Source organism: Schistocerca cancellata, chromosome 4, assembly GCF_023864275.1.
Source record: "Schistocerca cancellata isolate TAMUIC-IGC-003103 chromosome 4, iqSchCanc2.1, whole genome shotgun sequence".
In the NCBI taxonomy this organism is placed as follows: Eukaryota; Metazoa; Arthropoda; class Insecta; order Orthoptera; family Acrididae; genus Schistocerca; species Schistocerca cancellata.
Window position 1 is genome coordinate 699,003,550 of NC_064629.1, and position 23,538 is coordinate 699,027,087.

Sequence of the window (23,538 nt, forward strand, 5' to 3'; positions counted from 1 at the left end):
ACCTAACTAACCTAAGGACATCACACACATCCATGCCCGAGGCAGGATTCGAACCTGCGACCGTAGCGGTCTCGCGGTTCCAGACTGCAGCGCCTAGAACCGCACGGCCACTTCGGCCGGCGGGACTTAACAGCTGAGGTCATCAGTCCCCTAGAACTTAGAACTACTTAAACCTAACTAACCTAAGGACATCACACACATCCATGCCCGAGGCAGGATTCGAACCTGCGATCGTAGCGGTCGCGCGGTTCCAGACTGAAGCACCTAGAACCTCTCGGCCACTTCGGGCGGCAATTTACCCACGGTCTCTGGTGCAGCCTGTATGTGCAATACTGTTACTCTGAGTTTCGAAATTGTATCGCCCGTGATGACGGATGTCAGAAGTAAAATAATTTGCTTGACAGATTCGCCAACAGAGGCGTCGTTGCCGCCAAGGGAGTTGCTATAAGAAGCTGAAGAACATAATACTTTCTTCCTCCTATTACGAGGGGTGTTCAATAAGTAATGCAACACATTTTTTTCTGAAAGCGGGTTGTTTTTATTCAGAATTTCAGTACACCCTATTTATCCTCTCTCTATTGGCTACAAAGCCCTGTTTTTCAACATAAGCTCCGTTCAATGCGACGGCCTCACGCTACGTTACTGGGAGGATCTGTATGGCCACATGGTACCACTCCACTGGTCAACGTTGGAGTCAACGTCTTATTGCATCAATAACCTTCCCGTCATCCACATCTGTTCCCTCGGAGTGCACCCTGCATTGGGCCAAACAGATGTAAGTCGGAAGGTACGAGATCAGGGTACACACCTTTGAATACCGAAATTGGCGGACGAGTGTGTCAGCCTTATCAACAAAGACGTCCAGTTGAGCAGTGAGGTGTTTGATTGTGATCCGTCGATCACCTCGAATGAGTGTCCGTGTGCTTCAACATCGCAAGAGTCAGTTGTGTGCGGCCGGCCGGCACGCAGGAGATCGGACGGATTCGTGCGACCTTGCGATGATGACAGATGCCTTGCCCAACGATTCACAATGCTTTTCTTCACTTTCAGATCTCGAAGCAAGAGCCTATGAATATCTGCGATGCTCTGCTTTCCTTCCAAAAGAAGCTCAATGACAGGTTGGAATGTACCTCCGTTACAGAAGCCATCTTGAAAGTCATGTATAGCGCCGCCACCCATCAGAACTCATGTAACTATAGGGAAAAAAGCGGGAATATTCCACGATATTCCACAGCAAATTCCACATTTTTTCAACCGAAACTGCCCTAGAAAAAAAATGTATTGCATTACTTTTCGAACGCCTCTCATAACTGGCAGCCGGCCGGGGTGGCCCAGCGTTTCTAGGCGCTACAGTCTGGAACCGTGCGACCGCTACGGTCGCAGGTTCGAATCCTGCCTCGGGCATGAATGTGTGTGATGTCCTTAGGTTAGTTAGGTTTAAGTAGTTCTAAGTTCTAGGGGACTGATGACCTCAGAAGTTAAGTCCCATAGTGCTCAGAGCCATTTGAACCATAACTGGCAGGTCGATCTCTCATGACATCTAGTGGTCAGTATCGCATTACATAGATGTGTCTGGGTTGGGTTGTTTGGGGTAGGAGACCAGACAGCGAGGTCATCGGTCTCATCGGATTAGGGAAGGATGGGGAAGGAAGTCGGCCGTGCCCTTTCAAAGGAACCATTCCGGCATTTGCCTGGAGCGATTTAGGGAAATCACGGAAATCCTAAATCAGGATGGCCGGACGCGTGATTGAACCGTCGTCCTCCCGAATGCGAGTCCAGTGTCCAACCACTGCGCCACCTCGCTCGGTGGAGTGTGTCTGGTTTCTAGGTATTAGATACTGTATTGGGATGCACGTGCAATGAGGAACCGAGGATGAAGACATAGCGTATGGTGCTAACAACGTAAGTTGTCTGACCTCTAGGATTGTCTGACCTCTAGGATTAAGCGTGACATGGCCAAACATGTGAATGTTGCAGATAGAACGCACACAAGCATTCATGGTTAGCTCCATCCATCCTGAGTTTTCACTACACGTACCGTATTGGGTTACATCGTAAATTCGTAATAGCTGAATTCGGCAGAACGAATGATTGCACAAATTTACGTCTCAAATCCTATGGAAATATGTTCTGAAGTTTCTGGAGAGGATAGAGGCAAGCAGAGACTTCCTGCTCTTAGCGACAGTAGTTTTTGCTCAGTTAAAGTGCTCATTCAAAGTTATATCAAGTTTCTTTACTCCGCGCTTGACTTCTGCTGTATTGGTTCTCGCAGTAAGGTAGTCCTTTCTGATTATCTTCAGCCTTCTATGGGTATAAGATGACGCAGCACACCTTCTGTCAGCTTTTAAACAAACTAGAACCAAAATTGAGACAAAAACGACACTTTCTGGAGACTATCAATGTCACCCAAAGAACGCCTGGCCGTTTTTTAATGTGGGTTCAAAAAAGAGTAACCACAAGGTAAACACAAAAGAAGTTTTAAGGATAGCATTTCCATTTTATGTTTTTAGGAATTAAAAGATAAATACATAATGTTATAAAAATATATTTAAATTTCTACAATACTAATAAAAACAAATCAAGACGAGTCAGTAAAGTATTTTCCACTGGTGAAGTAGACGAACCTGACGAGGATGAGGGGCAGCTTTGAGGATAACGTCTTTGGTTATTTATAAAAGGAATTGTGTGAATCTCTTTGCTGATACATAAGCAGTTGAGTAGAGTTTAATGACTCGTTTTCCGCAGATGACGGATATGGTGTTGAAATAGATCTTGATCAGGAATTCGAGGGTGATGGAGGGAATTGGTGGATTGGATCGTTATTCATGAGTTGCTTCAGTTCAAACTCTTGTGCAATTACACATACTTCTTGCTCTGGTTGATCCGTGTTACAATTTTATTGCAACGGACATGGGAGCATACGGGAATAACTCTGATGGAGGCATTCTAGTTAATTCAAATCTTGGAAAGTCATTGGAAAATAATACGCTTACTGAACCAAAGGTTAAAACTTTACCTGGAAGTGATGCTGAACAGTGGTAAGTGCAGGCAATGCAACTTTTCCTCTCGAAACATATCTGATGAGACCACACCTGGCAGGGGTTTAAAAATGACAAGGCTATGTTCAGTTATCGTCTGTGTCGGGCAAGAAGGATATCCGGAAACACATTCGGTATCGTGTAACAGAAATTTCGAATATTTAGAAGAATCCTTCAGGGAGATCCTAAAAGCCTTACAATGATACTGACGGCAAGGTGTGTATTGTACAACGTTATTCGAAAAACGAAAGGTTATAGGGTGCCCGAACAGAATGGGTCAAAAGGAAGTTGCTGAAGGATTCTAATAATCATCAAATCTTCGAAACCTACCTCCAGTTCGCTGGAGTTAGCCAGATGCCACATTTGCTGTACGAGACCAACTAAAAAACTTGCTAAATTCTCCACAAGCGAGTGTAGAATGGCAAGAACACGTATCCTTGGCGATATAGCGACCACATAAAGCAAAAACTTCAATTTCTTTTCCAGGGTAAAAAGTAAATGCATATCTTTCTGGTATCAAAATTTGTATAATTTTATTTTACCTTTGGATTGCAAATCTGTTTTGATTTTCTTCCAGGCTCTGTCTTTGTACTCGACATTCCGGTATTTTCCATTTGTCTGTTTGTTAAGCACAGGTAACGTACGAACTTCTTCTATTAGTCTTTCCACATCCATTTTTTGTACAAAAAACAGTGTTGTACAGCTGCTCAGCCTTCAAAACAATTCTACCGTTGCGTCGTACGTCACGTAAAGAACAAATTTCGCCCGTAACGCCCTCGACTCACTGACGTTCCTCGAACACTGCCCGTGTCTGGGCCGCTATACTTATTTTAATGACGTATTTCGTCCTCCGGGTGACGGCCTATACTCGGATTGTCTCGCCACGGACTCGGCTCGGACATGAGTGACCGGACTAAGCCGTTCGACTTCATTAGCAGCCAATATTGCGACTGATTGGTAGACAATATGTGGATCGTCGAATGCCGTGAACATTATTGGCCTTTTGTGACCTCTCACTCAAGAGGTTCTTTGTGAGACTGTGTAAACCATGGAGGTAAGAATAGAGGGAGACGCCGTGACGTCACAGCTGTGAAGCTATGTGAAGCCGAGGGTAGCCATCTCAATCCGACCAAAACATTGCTGCTGTAAGCTTGTGTGCATAGGCTTGTCGCTCGCTTTTGGAAGGATTTTGCGCTATTATGATGACTTTTGTGGTGTTCGGATGTACGAATCGTTCTGATTGTGATGCGAAATCGGAGGGAATAACATTTCATGTGTAAGTTGTCTCGTTAAGTGTGATTTTACAACTTCATTGTGAATGAACGTGTGCTTCATCGGTACTTGTACTATAGCGTGTTTTTCTCCTGTATGATTTTAGATTTCCTAAAAATGAAAGTCGGAAAGCTCTGTGGGAGAACGCCGTGAGGAGGAAGAATTGGCGTGCGTCTAAATGGAGCACTATATGTTCTCAGCATTTCCGAGAAGAGGACATAGACCGAACTTCCCTTTCAACAGTAAGGCTCCGAGAAAATGCTGTACCGTCAGTTTTCCCTACACACCCAAAACATTTGCAAAAGGTATGTTAATTCAAAGAATTAAATTCTTAGTTTTCAAGTTCACGTTTCAGTATAATACGTACGTATCGTCGATAATCGAAGTGTTGAGTAACTCACTTTGTCTTCATCATGTACCAAATTAAAAGCTATCACTACATTAACTGGCGTAAAGTATAGGCCTAAACAGGACACTGTGTAGATTTGCCATTCTATGTACCGTATTTCAGTAAATATTGGTGGTAATGAACAGTGTTTCCCAGTAGTGTAACGTAACTGAAATGTCCCAGTACGTACTACAAACAAGATGTATTTATGGGACTTTGGAAGGAGGGTATAGCTAACTTAGTTTTCAGTTTCTATTATTTAGTTTGTGATACACGTTTATTACTGAATTAACAAAATTGTATCGTTTACATTGAAGGCTAGCTATTCGTAATATTACATTAAAAACTATTTTTAATCAGAAGAAATGCGGAATTTCGCCTTTACGAGATTTTATTTTAAACAAAAACTTCGAAACAACCAATCTGATGACGTTACATGCGTATATGGTGCAATTAGCGACTGTAATACACGCAGCGCTATAGCACACTGGCAATGTTTTGGTCAGAGTGTCATGGCAGCGAGCCACGCCCCCATGGCTTCAAAACGTAGTACGGCTGGGATACGTAGCGCCATCTCCCCTTATTCTTACCTCCATGGTGTAAACCATTGCAACTATCGTTGAGAACAAATGAAGGCTGCTTTAAGCGTGCAATGAATCTAAATAGTCCAGAGAACACCTCTCATTTAACTTTTGTTTATTTTTGTTATTGCAGACAGAAATGAAATTAAGACTAAACTGAAGTAGGATGCAAGACTTATTACCTCTTGGAGACTAATATTACGCCCACAAGATGTAAAACATTACAACCAACCTACCCGCAGATTTCGTGACTCCGTGAGACACTAAGTGAAAGTAGACTTTCCCGGCATGTACTGGTTTACAACCGGGGAGCAGTACTAAAATACGTGTTACACCCACAATCATCTTCCGGTGAACTGTACCTCTGTGTACCATCAATGTATTTCAAACGATGGAGAAACTCTTACGAGCAATCTGTCGGTGTTGCTCACTATTATCTGCCGAAGAAAGTCTTCGAGAACACTTCATTTTACTTACTGCACTTCGCCCAGAGTGGCTACGACGTATGGAGTATACTTTTATTACTTGGCCACGTGGCAAAGCCGAATTCCAGAACTTTTACCAACACTTTGACGGCCTAAAAAAAAGGGGAGGGGTGGAGACAGAAAAAATTACCGTTTTTGTAGAACGGAATAATTCCTGGGCAATGAAGTCTACGAAATAGTAGGAAGTCTGTTAAATCACGAAGTGCTCATTAAACTCACACATACAACCGGCAAACGTACGTTCAATCTCACCACCATCCAGCTCAGAAAAATTTCACAATCCAATGCGTTAATCAAAAGCGTGCATAATATTAGTGACACACTAAGTCTGAAACAAGAGATGGAACTATTACAGGCAACATTCCAGTCAGTGAATGTAATGACGGCGCAATGAACAAGCTCCTGCCATTCGGGAGGAAATCTGAGCGACAAACACATAGAAAATGGACGGGATATGATTGCACACCTGACGTTTTTGAAAACTGTATCGGAGCGGGTAGGCAAAATATCACAATGAGTGGGCATCAAGGGGATGTATTTATTACATTAGCAACTCTGGAGAGCGGCCAATGGCGAACACCGGTTGTGCATGACATAAGCTGCACTGTGTGCGAAAGAACTGACACCGTCTCTGGCGGGCCACTTGACTTTTCGCGTTCTTCGTTTGGTTTCCTAAAATCGAAACCGAACAAGAGATCGGCACAAAAATTGGACTTAGGACAGTAGTACGGACAGAACCCTAGCCAAAGACTTCGCAGTCTCGTACGCTATCATCTACGCTAAAAAAACAGACCCTGATTTTTGAATTTGAAAGCGCAACTTCAGTGCTAATGAACTTGAAAACGGCGCAAAGTATAGAATTTTTTTCAGAACAATTATTTGTCAGCACAACCTACCCTGCAACACCTCAGAAACTTTTCATACTTTTTCTGACAACCTTGCATATACGGCTGCAGATCGACACAATAGTGTCTGTTCTTTCTGACACGCTTGTTCGAAAGAACAGACACCACACCTATATAGCTTAAAATAATGTGAACGACACATAGATTTTGACGAATCTCGTGAACTATTACAACAGTCTTCAAGGTGCTGGTGAAAAGTCATAGAACCTTTCCAAACCGTCAAGTGAACAACACGCGAATAGAGAAGAAAGCTACCGACGATCAGCTTCATGGCTTCAGGGATTAATGGCCAACTCAGCAGACATCAGTACTAGGTAGTGAAGCGGCAGTACCAGCAAACAAGTGGTGGAATGACAAAGACGGATTAAATATTGTCATCTGATTCGCCAAAAGTAATTAAAAATGGTTCAAATGGCTCTGAGCACTATGGGACTCAACTGCTGTGGTCATAAGTCCCCTAGAACTTAGAACTACTTAAACCTAACTAACCTAAGGACAGCACACAACACCCAGCCATCACGAGGCAGAGAAAATCCCTGACCCCGCCGGGAATCGAACCCGGGAACCAAAAGTAATTACGCACTGTCAAGAAATAACAGCAAGGAACACAGTGTATCCCTCTCCCCACCCTTCCACTCTCCTGAAGCAGCCTCATTTAATTGGTAACAACTAGTTTTAAACAAACATGACATAGCAATGATACGTCAGTAGCTAAAATATATTATGAGGTTTTTTGCGCTCGTCTGCTCTTTGCCACATTGGCAATGACTGTTGCAACAAACGGTGGCTATGTTTGATTGTATGAGATGATTTAGAACTCAGAGGAATTTTATCTTCACAGTCGACGGCCTACGTTCACGTTGATATTAACACTGAACGATACAATAAGCAGATGCATTGCCAGAAGGGAATTGAAACGCACCTTTCCAAACAAAATTACGGGTAACCTAGCAAGACCCAAGCTCTCTTCACGAGAAATAAATGGCAATGAATTAGCTCCAATTGCCAGTATGTCTGTAAACACTACACAGATACCCATAGCGTGAGATTATCTAAACCTGCACAGCATGGCATGCTCGTGGAAAAAGGAAAATGAACACCCTAAATCAGTTGCACTGCAGGAATGAATAATAATTCCTATTTTATTGAAAATTATTCACCGAGTGTGCCTGGGTGGCTAATTGGGTGACCTCAGATGTTAAGTCCCATAGTACTCAGAGCCATTTGAACTATTTTGAATTTGAGCTAATTGGGTACGCGTCAAATTAAAAATCGAAAGATCCTGAGATCAATCTTCAGTCTGTCCTGAGATATTTCCTCTGTCGTTTGTCGCTTCCTTCACATCAGGTAATGATTTGTATCTGTGAAAAATGCGAAGTTGCTCTATGGTTTGGAGTCCACCCTTAACTGCAAGTTCCCATTTAATCAGCTGGGTAAGTTATTTCGAAAGTTAGAAGAAAGTACGGCAAAAATCGTCTTCCAATAGGACCATGCCTAGTAAAGTACCGCAGTGTGCATATCAGTTTTGCCTTTCATTACACCGTTACGGTATAATCAAGGCCACATTTGCGAGCAGGTGACCTAGACTACAGCTTAGGGGCTAGCAACACAAAGTGAGCTGCACCACAAAAAAGTAAAATGAAAAACTCTCTTTTAATGTTGTCGTGCCGGCCCCTTACAATCGTAAAAGAGTTAGGTGTAATTGTTTTGCATGAGTTTCTTCGACTGAAATTTTCAATTGGTAGATGATATGAATCAAGTCAGAATTCACATTCCACGAGCTCATTCGCCTGAAAGTCACAGTGACGCCAAAAATCAGACGCTTTGTTCCCTGACTGACTACCTGGGACTGCTAGAGCTCTTAGAAGAGTGTGGTGACTTTTTAAACATAAACCATTAAAATCGTGAAATTTCTGTCTTTCTTAGAGGATTCGCAAATGTGTTGTGCTACTAATTGTCAAATGAGGCTTCAATGAAGGACTAACTCTCATCAAGCGTCAAAATAATACTCCACGTCATTAGATGCAGCTGCAGGCGAAGATAACGTTGATCAGGTTACTTTAATTTTCAGACGTTCAAAGCAACGCATCACTCTTGGAAGGTTTGTAGCATTCATGCCGAACCAGGGTCACAAAGCTGAAGATATGACTCAAGGCTTGAGTAAGTGTTTGAAAAAGAATGACATAAAGAAGTTCCATAGTCTGTCTTATGATAATGGTTCTGCAATGAGCGGAAAGTAAATTGCCTTCAGTTGTTGGTACCGGCAGGAAGTCATTTAGCAGGCGTGTACCTTGCGCTATGCATTCATTCAGTCTTGTAGCGCACCAGTTGATTTGAATTTGCTTAACGAACATGTTTTCTTATAGTTACAATATTTGATTTACAAAACATAAGCACTAATTTGCATGTACATTACTCTCAATTTTTTATTTTTTTGTTAGAAGAGCATAGCGATATTAAAAACCATGTTGAATACCTTAGTTATTTCAGTTACTTTCATTTTACTTATCTTATCAGTTCATAAAATCGTAAATTGTATAGTCAAATAAGTAACCTTAAATGCTACGTTATAGGCATTTTATTTCGAAAATTGCTCCACATACTGCACCACGGCTTCAGCCTAAGGCGATCCTAAATATGCCCTTGATGATAATAAAACTGAGGTTATACACAGATGGACATACTGCGAAAGACAAAAATGTCAGTACCTTTTATATCCTCCTATGACTATAATGTCCTGCAGTCATGAATAGACAGTCATAGATTTGTTGGCTGACAACTTAGGGATAGTGTTCCACGATACTTCAATTTCTTCAAAGAATGATCCTGCTTATATAAATTGTGCCACGCGCCTTCCTCTTGTGTCCTACACATGCTCAGTGAGAATGGCCAGGGATCCCACGGAAACCTTGGAGAGCACGTTTGAGTAATGCAACAAGTGTATCCAATGTCATTATACTGCAGAAATTTTTTCCTGAAGTGGTACGAACGGCAGGAGAATGAGCTGTATGACATTTTGTACGTTCATGCACTGTTTCCTTAACACCAGTGATGTACTTTCATTGTAGGTTATTACTTCCCACACAACGACGCCAGAAGTTGATCCTGTATGTCATCGTCTGACGCACTAGCGCGCTTAGTGTCAACGACCACAAACATGTGCACCTTCCTCTCATAGACTCACAGTATGACGTCGCAGAAAGACATTCGTCAATGAACTCTTCAGTCCGAAGGCTGGTTAGCTGCATCACTTATGCTCGTCGAAGGCATTCCGAAATGTCTACAACATTTTCTAGTTTAATACGATGCCCTCCAACTACAGTCCACTCTTTCAGCAAGTCAAATAAATGTCTTACCGGACCTTATGTTCAAATGCCCAGTAACATACTCACAATTCGTAAACAATACGGCGGTTTGAATCATTGCATTTAGTCCTTAATCAGTTTTAATGACACATACTGAACTTCTGCTTAACTTCATAAACATTCATTAATCGTATACGGAAAAACTGGAGTGACTTGCCATATTTCTGAGTACTGGTCCAGCGGAATATGATTTGAATCAAGCGCTGCGAGAATAGAAATTCAATATTTAAAAAATTACGAACGTTCATTTCTTACTTCTTTCGTTCTTTATCGTACTCGAAACTGTGGATTTCATTGACGGATGTATTTTGACGATAGAATTCATAGGCAGGTTTCTGATGGCTTCCTATAATTCCGGCTTATGCTTCTTGCACATGGATCCCATGACTATTGCCTGCTAAAAGCCTGATGATAAAATGTGGAGCAAAATATGCTACCGTATATTAAATGGTGAGTTGTGGAGAAACATGTTTCAGATACAGTGAACATCCTGAAGTGCTGTAACACATGAATTTGTTTCATATGCAATGAAAATCCAGAAGTGCTGTAGCATGTGAACTGACACTCTAAAAATGTACGGTATTCTATTTTGCGTATAGAAAAAGGAAAAAAGGATGGTGGTGTACATTAATTTACAGTGGTCTCAAAAATGCAGGGTAAGCGCCATTAAAAACACGCTTGAAGTTGTCCTACTGCTTATGATATTCTAAAAAAACTTCTTATTCGTCGCTGTTGTTTCCATTTTGCTTGCATCTGCATCGCTTTGTCAAGGGATCTAAATGGTTAGATACGTACCATTTATCTACTTAAATGGGCTAACAGTAACTTTTTTCGACATTACACTCCAGCGCAATTTTACAGATTCTGTGTTATTCTAACACATTTTCTCATGGTTTTGATGTTGAGGTCGTTGCACAGTGCATTAATTAAAGAATGCTCTGAAGTACTGATTGTGTACCATTATTCCTTATGTTCTTCATAGAATAACAAAAATCTGTTTCTTTGTTGTCACATATTTCTCTGCGTATTGTGTCATTAAAACTTGGAACTAATTCAGGGTTAATTACTCTGAGGCCTGTTTTCTATAGAGGATTGTACACAATGTGCAGCTAACAGACTTCTCATACTTTTAATTTAACGGTTTACCAGTATACTTCGTGATCTTGGGCGCGCTACTGCATTTCATCTGCTGAATTTTGCTTATGCTGAGCCTGTATTAACGAACGTCACTGTGTATAAAACGATTTTTAACAAAGGTGATTAATTTATTGCTTCTGATATACTTCAGATTCTTTTGGAGCGAGTTTACCAGTAATTATTCTGCAATAAAGTATGTGTTCGCCCTGTAACGCGCGCTGGTGACCGCCCCACCGGCCACCTGAAGAGACTATACTCTCAAACCGGTTTTGAGGGTAGCTACAGACTGGCAGCGGTGTTGTATCTGTGGATACAAATTTGAAGTGATGCTCTGTATTTTATTATATTTTTTTTATTTTCGCTGCCCATTTAACTCAGCTAGAAAAACATAATTTGTTGTAGACTACATACTGATACTAGCGCAAGTGAATTCTTCGTTTATGTTAGTCCCAACTGGATAAGGTTTCTTTGTCTGGCTTTCGCGGTATTTCAAAGTCTTTGTCGCCATGTTGAGAAAGGCTCTACGCTGTGTTGTGTTTTAGCGCGGTGTTCTGATGTAGCTACGACGTTTGTGTCAGCCAGGTAATACATTTGTTTTTTTCCGAACTATACTCAATAGTTTTATTCATTTGTTTTGCATGCTATTCCTTTATTGGATAAACGCTGTCATTGGCGTCATAAGTATTGACAGTGGCTAGCTTGATTTTAGTTACGGTTTTGCCCGCTGATTGTTTTTAAATTCAATTTTTGTTTATGATTACTCCCGTTTTCGTTCAGAAACAGCTCGAGCCTCTCTTCTGTGTGTCGCGAATTAGATATGAATGTAATAAACACAATAGGGGAAAAGATACTCAGTATTTTTAAGAATTAAACTTCTCAGTGACAGCGTAAGCGCAATATTTGTAGTCAACGTAAACTACGGATAATATGTTTTTAATACTACTATTTTGCCGTTGATTTCTACAATCCATCACAATTGTGTTTGTACTTTACATCCATTAGTTGAATTATTACTGTCAGCGAAATGAATCGCAATATAGCGTACCTTCAATACAGAAGTATACTTTGCAGGCAGTTTCATTTAAGGGTGGTGACAGTATTGGCCGAATAATTATTCACCTTGATTCGGTTATTTTAGAGTACGTCTGGGTTGTTATGCTTGTTCTGCGATTTTCTTTGGGAAAACTCAAAATATTTTTTCGTGAGATTGATATATGTTTTGCTTCTGTGTAGCGGAGTAGAACTGTTAGTAAACACGTTTGTTTTGGACTTAACATAGAACACTTCTATACAGGACAAGATCTGTAAATTAGTTTTTGATTTTGTTGTTACTATGAAGGACCTTTCGGCGCCAATTAGTCGTATACTGTTTGGAGGGGGGCGGGGGCGGCGGCGGCTAAGTAAATGTTTGAGCAGCAGTACAAGCAGTTGTTGATTCAGCAATGACACATTGATGTAATATGGCAGTCACACAGTTTATTTTATTTTTAATCGATCTGGCTGCAGTATATTTAGATTATTTACGCAGTCCAGAAATCAAAAGGAAAGCTACAGAACTTGCAGACTTCTCTTCGTGACATGTGACTAACACAAATTTTTAGTGCTAATTTGTGTTTCTATTGAAGATAGAAGTTTCATCTTACAGAAAATTATATTTGTAGAGACTGTGAAGAACAGCTGTTAATGAGATAGTTCCATGTTATATTCTTGTGATTCGTATGCTATACCGCCGTTAATGTTTTTCATCGGCCGATATGATTACTAAGACACGAGTTTGTCGCGCTTTCATATTATTAAATTTAATGTTGGGAACATGGGAGAGGATTGTTTTAAGTTATTGGTTTTGTTAACAGGTATCACTATGCGTCTTTAAACATGCTTGTACTTACTTTCCTTTCCACTTTGAGAACAGTTTTGAAACGTTAAATTTTTGTTTTGCAGTAACCATGCACTCTTTTCTGAGAGCTTTATATGCATTTGCATATGGAAACCCTGTAACACAGTGAGTAAATTATTTCGATTTTTGCAGAACATGTGGACTTTTAAAATAATTTTAAAAATCATCAGTTATTCAGCAACTAGATTGTACTTCAGTGATATTTTATTCATTCTGAGCCCATCTATAGGATTGCGAACAAGTATATTGAATGAATAGGCTTTTATACAGCTGCTACAGATACTGTAACCATGAAAATAAACAATGTACATCAGTGAGATGTTGTGGTTTTAAAAATAACTATGTGTATGTATATATTGGAGTTTTTACATACTTATTCAGAAGGAGCTGTATTATAAAAATGAGAAGTATCTTTCTTTGTGAGAAAGAGAGATTGTATTGCACTGTAAAACTGACTAGACATATTATTAATAGGCAGTCAGTTTCAGTCTTCATTCCATACTGTACTTTCAAACCAGCAGCCGTCAGAATTTTGGCTAAACTGTGTGAACTGATTATATAAGTGTATTTTTGTGATAATAATTTTGTATTTGAATTGAATGCTTAAATTTATTCTGGGCAGTTGTGCAACATTTGTATCACAGAGGTGTTGGTGAATACTTGACAGAAACTAAGTTGATGAGAATTTGTTTAAAAAAAGGATGATTTGTGTTCTTTAATGGTTTAAAGATGACAGATTTGTATCCTTTTCCCAAGACACAAAACAACTATTTTGATCCATGTATTTCAAGTGATACGTAATTGCTGATGTAACTATCTGAGCAATGTATTCGTTCCATTTCAATTTTGTGTAACCTTCAACTGTGTGTTGCATATGAGGGAGGATGATCAATATAATAACTTTTAAGACTGGTGTAAAATAAATGTTAAATTCCATAGTCGTGTGTCATGGAATGTGGTCAGTGCATGGTACAAACCCCTACTATTCCCCTTTCTCTGAAATTTGGTTGTGACAACAGTCTGTTTTGTCATGTAGCCTGAAGTTATATTGGAGGGTGACAATTTAGTTGAGAGTTGGTGAAGACAGTGAATGTGAATTTGGTATAAAGATCGTAGTTTCAGACTGATCTGTAGCATAACCCCTTGGCAATGTTTGCTCCACATTTTTATATTTATTTGTTGATCTAGGATTAATTTCCCAGTGCTGCAGGACTATCATAATACAATGGAAATAAATAGTTCAAATATATGTACATAAAATATATAACAAAATTTTTACAAGAATAGGACAGCTGATCGTCCATGGCCTTGCTGAAGGAACCATAGTAACGTTTGTCTGAAATGATGTAAGAAAACTAAAATCAGGATGGCCAGATGACCAAACTCCATCTTCACAAGTATGTGGTCAGTTTCTTAACAACGCACTGCCTCACACAACTTGCACAGTATGACATACAAATAAAAAATAGTTTTGCAGTGTTTCTTCACATCTCCTTACACTATCTCTGCACACAGTACAGACACTGTACTGATGATCCTAGCACCATGAACTTGCTGCTCTACCCCTTGCACACTCTTCAGTATGTCGGCAAAATTGATCCCATGCCCATAAAAGTGCTACTGTGCCTAAAGCACATCTCTATGCCCTCCCTCCAACCTGCCTGGAAAACTGAGTCAGCATCCTCCCATGATGAGTGAGGTGTTAAGCTCAGGAGAATGTCAAGACATTAGTATTGTGCACTTGATTACTTTGAAGTGTGTGATAACCGCCTGTATATATAGATGCATAAAATTAATTAAATTTTCTCTTGGTGCTTTACAGAACATGATTATAATATTAAAAAGGAAACACTTCCTAATGTTCTGTAAAATTATGTTTATTTGGTCATCTGAAGGTGGCCTAAGAAGCCAAAAGCTTTTTGTGACCAAATAAATATAATTTCCCAGATCATTAGTAAGTGCTTACATTTTAGCAATATATTTTGTCTCCTGGGACAGTTTATTATATAGTTTTAACAATTCCTCTTTTGTTATAAATACAACAACAGCAAGGAAAATTCAGAAAAAAGCTGTATTACATGATAGACAGATATCCAGCAAATATTTTGGTACCTGTTATGTATGTCTATCAAAGATAAATTATGAAAAATGCATTTTTTTTTGGGGGGGGGGGGGGGGGGAGATGGGCATTATGTACCTCTTGTGTTTGAATTTTCCAATATAACTGTTTGATCAACTGTCATTGAGGCAATGAGTGTTTTGCATTGTGAGCCTCTCTTGGGGTAGAGGAAGAAATGGTGTATATTATTTTATCCATGATAATGGTGGTTAAGGAATCCAGTACAAACTTTATATGGAAGTTGGCATTATTATATGGGGGAGGGGGGAGCAGTCAAATGATATCCAAACATCCGCCATACAAGACCATGGAATGGATGCATTCAAAATTAATCCCCACACGTGTTAAAAACATTCGTCCCATTGGGAAACATGACGATCAGTTTCTGTTTCATAGAATGCGGTCAGTTACTGATGGATCTACAACCACACCCACTCTTGCACTTCCTTGTCTGACTGAAACCAACTTCCATGAATGTCTTTCTTCAGGTTGCCACTGATCCGGGCTGTATGGAGGAAGTTGCAGTGTTTCCCAACCAAATCACTTGGAGGAAGTTGCAGTGTCTCCGAACCAAATCACGTGGTGTAGTTTCTTGTGTAATAGGAAAAGAACCTGCAGTTTAATGATGAAATTAAAAATAAAGTAGGAGTTTTAATACGTAGAAATGGAAATATAACAGAAATTTTTACTGCTTGGACTGGAAAACCTAGAGAGCCTTGGCTTACTTTCAAGACATTTTCGTTTCATTTTCGTGTATCCAGAACATTGCATTTGAGTATTTGGACACAAGGCATTAAGGTTTAAAAAGGTGAAAATTAAACTAATATGTATGTGTTACAGTTACTTTTATTTATTTGGTGACTAGGTTGTGGTTAAGACACAAGACTCATGTTCATGAAAAGTGATATTCAAATTCTTGCTAAGCTATAATAATTTCCCTTTTTTGACATTCCCGTAAGATAGTTCGGTTGACTTTCAGTATGATTCTTTTATTGAAGCCGTGACATATTTCTTCCTCCACATTTGTACACTGTCCCAATGTACATTCCTGATGTCATTGAGGTGTTAAATTCAAAGTTTGGTTCTTTCCCTTAATGTGTATTATTACTTTACTGCTTTTACGACTGCTTTTAATGGAATAAGTTGGTTTGCTCTGTTGAACACCACTATCAAATGGCTTGGTATTAGTATTTTGAGCATTACTGCAGAACTCAGTTTATTTAACCCAGTCTTTTTGAGCAAACAACGATATGTGCAAAATAACCAGTCAGATTAGAAAAAGGATATAATTGTGTAAAATTTCTGTTTCATGTAACTTGTTTCTTTAAGAAGAGGAATATATTGTGCATTTCTTATTTTATTGCTTTCTTTTATGGAGGCTCTGTTTTAATAGTGCTGCAGTCAGTCATCTCCCAGCCCTGAAACTGTTGTATCAGCAAGTTAATGGCTGACTGAAGTTCTTGCATGACAGACTAAAAATATCAATTTGTTACTCTGATGGTCCTCTTTGGAGGACTGTGTTTTTAAACTGGCAAATTTTATTGTAAAAAGTTGAGGCCAGTATCATATTTAGGATTTGATGCAAAAAGTAAAATTTTTCACAACTTATTGTCGATAATGAAACAAAACAATGAATTGCAAAGCCTGTGGACTAAAGTTGCAATCTGCTCGTGAAACTTGGTTGCAGTTACAGGATGTGACTCTCCTGTGACAGTTTTCAACATATTTATATTGACTGAAAATCATTTATTGGTCATCCTGAAACTGCAGTTGAAAATCTGAATGATTGGCAATGAGGGCAGAAACTGTAGTTCTCACCAGAAGTAGCAGTTTTTCACTGAGTGATCCTCTGAAAATTATTAAAAAAACTCAGTGATATACAGTAGTAGTGCTTTTGTTTCTTTCTTGATGATGATAATTTACATTTGTTTTGTTTTTCAAATTTGCTGTCTGACATGTAGAAAAAATGTACAAGAAATAACAGTTACAAAATTAACACATTTCTTATGGGGATATGGACCACAATCCTAGTCAAATCTGTTTGTGGGAAGATGTGGGCCACACCAAGCACTGGGCAAATTCAAATTTTTGTTGTGTATGGTCTTGGAAATTTACCATAATTTCTTTTTTGCTGCATCCACCCCTTCTCCCCCCCCCCCCCCCCCCCGCCCCCACCACCACGCGCACACACAAGGTTTGTAAGTTTTAATGGTTATCATTTTAATTTGATTAGCTCCTGTGTATTTTTGACAATGAATCTACCGCAAGTTTCATCAAAGAAGTGACATTTCTGTAATAGACTGTTTAAGTTGCAGTTGCAATTTTAATACCGGTGAGTACTGGTGTCAGCCATTATTGTTTGTCTTCATGTCTTTTCATCTTTGTTATAGTGTAATGCATTAACATCACCATGTATGGCTGGCTCTATGTCCTGCATGATGACAAAATTAATGCTTTGCACTGTAAAAAAGCTGAGAAGAGATGAAGACGGCCGGTAACTGCTGAAACCTTTAAGCAATTGTTTTAAAATTACAATTGTGACTAAAATAATCAGCTTTAACTGTCCAGCAGTTGCTGCATCTCTTCACACATTGTCTTCCTTTATAAGCACTGTTGTGTCGTGAAATTTTCAATGTGTATCTGATCAGCAAAGACATTAGAATTATGCAGTGCTGAGTTAGCAAACATAATCTAGATTTTGACTAATAAAATGTGGCGTGCCCCGTGGTTTTAGAGGTTGGTTTTAGACAGTTGATGGCACAAAGATAAAATCTAAGTGTCTGTCAAACTCGCTATCAGATCTGAAGTGAAAGTGAACCAGGATACATAACTGCCATACTTATGCAAACAATTGTTTAGAATTATTGATAAAATAACTATGATTGTCAGGTTGGATAATGGGGGGGGGGGGGGATGCTGGGTAGTACACACTGTGCCTCATGCTCACATTGTCAGTGTATGTCAGCCCCCAACCTCCCTATGTAAACTTCCTCATAAAACTTGTATGTAGCTGCAGAATAAGCAACACAATGAACACTTGGAGTACCTGTCTGTTACCAGGCAACTTGCAAAACATGAATCACAAAGTTGTTATAATCAGCATATAGTGTGAGGTGAAAAGTCTGAGTGGCACTGAGAGACTCTGTGTTATAATAAGTGAGATTTTACATTTTACAGCTCCTAAAGATTAATGTCTAGCAGTATGTGGTGGTGACCCTGCACTGTCAACTCAAACAGTATCTTGCTTGTTTTGTTTAAGGAAATATAATGAGTTTCCTTCATTGAAGAGATTGGATTGTAGGAGAGTTGAAATTCCCTGTTAAAATATATTGTCGATTATACTCTAGCAAGGCTTCAAAATGTCACTGTCACAACATCAGGTGTCTGAATGTTTTGGTTCTTTCCTTTGTAATTCTGAAAGTACAGTGAGGATATTGATCTGCTGCGTTGTCTTTTCATCCAAGGTATGAGTACTGGTATTAATGCTAATTCACAGAAGTCAGACTAACAGAGCTTTATAAAAAGGAACATAAGAACTGCCACTGGCATTTCCTGTGATTGTGTTACCTTAAGGAGTGCAAGAACAATACCATTTTGTTACACTCAGTTTCACCTGTCAAATGCAATTGAAGGAAAAACCTTATTCCTTTACCATTCATTGGTTCTGTGCATTTTAGTTGTTATTATCGAGCAAATTGTTAAGAGGTATGTCATACTGATCCTGTCGATGGAACATCAACAGATGGCAGATCATGGAAAAAATTAATTATGCAGTGTTGCTGCAGAGACTTAAAGATTTTTTGTACATTAGTTTGATATACAACGTTGCTTTCATTCTAAAGAGAATTTGTGACTGGTGAAACTACAGTTCCTAATACCATGAGTATGCCTGGATAAAAGGACACTGAAACAAATGAGTAGTATTGGTATGGAGTGCTTTGGTAAACTAAACACAGTTTTCAGAAGTAAGCTTCCAGTGTCTGGAAAGGACAGCTTACAGTCAGTGTATATTACCAGTTTTGGCTTACATGAGTGAGACACAAACATTTAATGAGGGTTATTGTTTCAAAATACAATACTGGGATGGTAGATGGAGTAAGAAAATTCTTTACTGGATCCAAAGAGGAGAGAAGACTAAGATGATGACAACATAATGTGGGGTGAATGGATGGATATGAAAACATGCAAAAGTAACATGGTGGTTATCATATCGGACTGAAATACATTGAAAAACATTGAGTTGATTTTCATCCTCAAGTGAATTTCAGAAGGCTAGTGTTATAGTGATGGTAGCCCATTGCAGTTTGTTGTATAATTCCTGCTGTTTTGTCTAGATTATTTTCAAAATGTGTGCCGGACATGGCCATGAGCTATTTACACTTCAGATAAATGGTGCTTGAACATTGACAACTGTGTGGTAGCAGTTCTATTCAACTTTCGTTGTTCTGCTTGGAAAGTTCCCGAGTTGAAGGGCATACCCCTTTTCCCATGTACTCTAGAGCGGTGGAAGGCACCAATCTATATTAACTGGAGTCAAAATCTTTTACTTAACACAGCACTTAGGTGTGGTGTGACACATTATTGGTTAAAATGTGTGATGTAAGATCATTCACCTATTGGCATGTGTGTTCTTCAGGAGTTGGTACTAATCAACTGTAAACTCAGATTTAAACAATCAGTTAGGTAATACCTCAGTAACAGATTGCACATATTTTTCATTTGGTGTGCTAACATCTAGTTCTTACTGCAGCTTGTGTTGTTTTGAAATACCTTGTTTTTGGTAGTAATGCAGCTATATCTGAAATTTTGGTGACAAAGTCTTTTACCCTGCACTGTAGATTTATATATTTGTGAAAGGATAAAATAATAAACTTAAGCGATGCTGTGCAGTAATTATGACACTATGCTCGTATTCAGGATGAGTGGGATTCAAATTCCCATGTGGCCATTGAGTTTCTTTTTCTGTCATTTTCCAAATTTGTCTTGAAGCAAGTGCCATCATCACTGAGGAAAAAAGTCACAGCCAATCTTGTCCCATTTCTTGCACTGAACTTTGCTCCAACACAGATGGCTGCTATCTGTTTCTATTCTTTTTAGATTTTCCTGCCAACTAGTTTTAGTAACTTATGAATTCTGATGATATTGCCAGTTTTGTCCTCTTACTAGCACATGTCTAGAGATGTCAAGTGTGAGTATATTGGCCAAGACAATGTGACAAAAATCCATTAAAAGATATAAGCCTGTCATATGGACTAGCATTAGATGGATATGTCTTTTTTTTCCAGAGTGGTTCACTGAGTGTTCCCTACAGAAGGAACTTTGAAACTGTTTTATTAGTTTATCAATTTTTTGTAATTGGTGAATTTTGAGTTTGGTTCAGTAAAACTAAAAGAAATATTCTAATTCTTCTTCTCTGGGATACATTTACTTTTGTATTTATGAAAAGTTTTATTTTTTAACCATTCTGTTAGTGCTTTAACTGGCTTTGTGAAAGGCAAGTAGGTGAGAAGTTAGTGAAGAGTTATGTTAGAGATGAAACTGGATGTGTGCTTTTAAATAATTTTGCAGCTATAAGGAATATAGTAGGCTTGACATATGAATACAAAGTAATTTCATCATTTTTATGCAAAGCTAGCAACTAATAGTCACTTCAGCTTACAAAAAATTGATGCAAACTTGAAATTGTGTTGTAACCTTTTATGGTAAGCATATAAACTAAATGAATCTGTTGATTGCGGCACTGAAATATCACCTACGTTGCATAGATACAACATTATTTCTTTGTGTTCTAATGAAGAAGTATCAACTGTTTTCATATATTTTGCTGTAGCCAGATTGTGTGCACATAGTGGTTCATGTACCAATTATGGGTTAGCAGGAATGAATTCCCTCCAACTCTAAATCTTCCACAAGCGAATGGTGTACGAAGTCTTTCTTTTTTCTCCTCATTTCTCTACCAGAGTAAGATTAATTTAAATAATAGTTCTGCTTTTGCTATTTCAAAATTATCCTGAAAAAATGTTATCTGATAACCCACTACTGATAGGGCAGAACTCATTCTTATTGAGAATACACACAGTATGTAGACAATGTAGTATGAAAGTGTACAAAATGTGGCATACTATGTTCAAAGTCTGTCAACAGTTGAACTAATTATTAGATGCTTTTCGCAACAACTCATCTCAGGTTTATACGCAGTGCTTTAATTTTAGCTAGAGTGCATGTGAAATATCAGATATTTCACATGCACTCTAGCTAAAATTACAGCACTGCATTTTCCAAATTTGTCTTGAAGCAAGTGCCATCATCACCGAGGAAAAAAGTCACAGCCAATCTTGTCCCATTTCTTGCACTGAACTTTGCTCCTCCAACACAGATGGCTGCTATCTGTTTCTATTCTTGATAGATTTTCATGCCAACTAGTTTTAGTAAGTCATGAATTCTGATGATATTGCCAGTTTTGTCCTCTTACTAGCACATGTCTAGAGATGTCAAGTGTGAGTGTATTGGCCAATGTTTGATTAGGTTGCATTTGATAGCTGTAACACACATTTAATGATATGTTGATAACAATGAGATGAGTGAAGGAAGAAAGCAATGTGAACCTCCTCGATGTTTTATCAGATACACTGGTCAAAGAGCAACTTGACAGGCTTTACTGGTGGATGGGTAGCCGGCCGATGTGGCCGTGCGGTTCTAGGCGCGTCAGTCTGGAACCGCGTGACCGCTGCGGTCGCAGGTTCGAATCCTGCCTCGGGCATGGATGTGTGTGATGTCCTTAGGTTAGTTAGGTTTAAGTACTTCTAAGTTCTAGGGGACTGATGACCATAGATGTTGAGTCCCATAGTGCTCAGAGCCATTTGAACCATTTTTTGGTGGATGGGTAATATTTTTCACACCAACTCATCTCAGGTTTATACACAGTGCTGCAATTTTAGAGTACACATGGATTAGCTGTGTGTGCTATTTTTGTTCTCAGTTTCATTTTATAAGATGAAGTAGAATCCCATACTCGCAGCAGTGAAATTTCAACACTCTAGCGCAGACCGAAGAGAAGACAGACTGCTTAAGTACGATTTAATTTTGAACTTTACAAGCTATTCAGTCATATTTGTGTGACAAAAGAGCGAAGACAACAGACTGGCAGAAGTTTGATCATTAAAAGTTTTGGAGGTTTAGGCTTTAGCTATGGGTCTAGTGTAATGTTGCAACATTTTGACTTGGCTGTGACCTCCGAAAAATTTTGTATTCTTCTTCCTACAGTTATAGACATAAACTTATCCCGCCTCAGCCCAATCATAATCAGTTTATTTCCGTATGGAGCAACAGATGCCGGCCGGAGTGACCGAGCGGTTCTAGGCGCTACAGTCTGGAACCTCGCGACCGCTACGATCGCAGGTTCGAATCCTGCCTCGGGCATGGATGTGTGTGATGTCCTTAAGTTAGTTAGGTTTAAGTAGTTCTAAGTTCTAGGGGACTGATGACCTTAGAAGTTAAGTCCCATAGTGTTCAGAGCCATTTGAAGCAACAGATGACTACTGTTGAGACATCGTAACGTTTCACGATTTTACGGCGTCTTTTCTAGCAGGTGGTCACGACCAATGGCGGGTCTAGTAAACTTCCAATTTGTGGAAAGACTATTTTCGTGATTACAGTTATTTTTAGGTAAAGAATAAGCGCAGTCATAAAACGCGGTACTGGTATTCGGAATGCCCAGTACAGTTTCAGCCATATACCAAAGTATTTCTTGATTTCAAAAAATTATGCACAAGTGAAAAATGGAATTTTTCCATTGTCACATTTGCAAAAGCTTGTCTTAGCTGTCGAACGTCAAAGTTACGAACCACCACCTCACAAATAACAAAGCACGTGTCCGGCTGTCGGGATCCTACTAGAGGAGGCAAATCCATGTGTAATCTAAAAGTTAATTTAATTTCTTGATATTTGCAGTGTGGTTCATACTTAGAAAGAAAGAAAGCAAGACAAGAGTACCGCGTTTTACGGCAGCGCTTATCGAGAAACAACCCTCGAAAGTTCATTGAAGTAGAACACGCAAAGAACACACAAAAGTTACGAATGTGGGGAAAAGTATCCCGTTCTTACAGTATGATGAGTCTGTGAAGAAGCTGATAAGTAGGCCTACATAGAGTTCGCCAGAATTGCTTCGTACGGGGCAATACAACATAATCGAAATCAAAAACCAGAAAATACCTTGCTGCGTTGAATTACGATAAATTCCCGCATTCTCCTTACAGGTGAGATGCCACTGGATAATTTTGAAGTATTATCTGAGTATGGATAGATTGCTGCACACGCCAGTCAGAATGTATATGATCTACGAGATCGCCAAG

General features: G+C 39.2%; 1 protein-coding gene across 3 annotated transcripts in view; it reads left to right on the forward strand.

Moving 5' to 3' along the window:
- The first annotated feature begins 11,456 nt into the window (after window positions 1-11,456).
- The window catches only part of LOC126183645 (uncharacterized), a 285,471-nt gene continuing 273,389 nt past the window's right edge, over window positions 11,457-23,538 (forward strand). Inside the window, exons 1-2 of one of the 3 annotated variants that reach the window (XM_049925787.1) lie at window positions 11,457-11,753; window positions 13,113-13,173. The gene's annotated coding sequence lies outside the window, so the exon portion shown is untranslated. Of the gene's footprint in view, window positions 11,754-11,815; window positions 13,025-13,112; window positions 13,174-23,538 lie in introns of those variants that run through there. The other 2 variants (XM_049925788.1, XM_049925786.1) reach the window with 2 other exon arrangements.